General features: G+C 46.7%; 1 protein-coding gene across 1 annotated transcript in view; it reads right to left on the bottom strand.

Annotated features, from left to right (window-relative positions):
- SLC26A11 (solute carrier family 26 member 11) overlaps nucleotides 1-958 on the bottom strand; it is a 20,348-nt gene that overhangs the window by 9,301 nt on the left and 10,089 nt on the right. The gene's annotated exons all lie outside the window — the stretch shown is intronic.

Raw genomic sequence — 958 nt, forward strand, 5'->3', positions numbered from 1 at the left:
GTTAGAGCCCAGAACTCTGGAGAAGGAATTTGTCCGGGCACAACCTGGGCCGGGTGGTAAACACAACAGGTGCAGCAGAAATAACACACATGGTTAACTAGGTTTTAACCTTCAGAATCAACGTAGCCCTAAAGACCAGGAGGACTTAACTACGGTTGGTTATAGGTTGGAATGACAGTGATGTCCACACTGACAACACCAAGGCAGGAGCACGCCCAGAAGGGCAGGGCAGGCAGGGCAGGAGGGTTTAACTCGGACGGAGAGAATCAGAACTTGCTGAAGAAGCAGCAGCTATTTCAATGATCAGTGACACCCTCCCCGCACCAGGGGTGTGCAGGGGCCTGCCTGGACTGCTGAGCTGGCTAGAGAAAGCATACCGTTACGTTTTTGAAAATTTTGTGGGACTATTATTAAGCCCAGCTATTATTACCAATTAAATTAAAACTTTCCTTTTTCTTTTTTTCTGAGTCAGAGTCTCATTCTATCACCCTGGGCAGACTGAAGTAGCATTAGCCTAGCTCACAGCAACCTCAGACTCCTAGGTTCAAGTGATCCTTATGCCTCAGCCTCCCAAGTAGCCAGGCAGCCACCACTACACCCAGCTAATTGTTCTATTTTTAGTAAAGACAGGGCTCTTGTTCTTGCTCCAGCTGTTCTCGAACTTCTGAGGTCAAGGAACCTTCTCGCCTTGGCCTCACAGAGAGCTAAGATTACAGGCATAAGCCACTGCACCTGACTTAAATGAAAACTTTTACTTAAATAAATTACATGAGCAAAAAAATACAATACTTAAATCTCATCCCTCCCTAACTTATGTGACAATGTTAGACCAACGCTGGTGACGTTATTCACACCTAATGCATCTACAGGTGAGGAGCCACGTGGCAACAGTTAATACCTATCCCATTCCAGCTCCAGGCCCCATCCAGTTCAGCGATGCCACACTCAGCTTTTAATC

Source organism: Otolemur garnettii, unplaced genomic scaffold, assembly GCF_000181295.1.
Source record: "Otolemur garnettii isolate 467f Iridium unplaced genomic scaffold, OtoGar3 scaffold00018, whole genome shotgun sequence".
In the NCBI taxonomy this organism is placed as follows: Eukaryota; Metazoa; Chordata; class Mammalia; order Primates; family Galagidae; genus Otolemur; species Otolemur garnettii.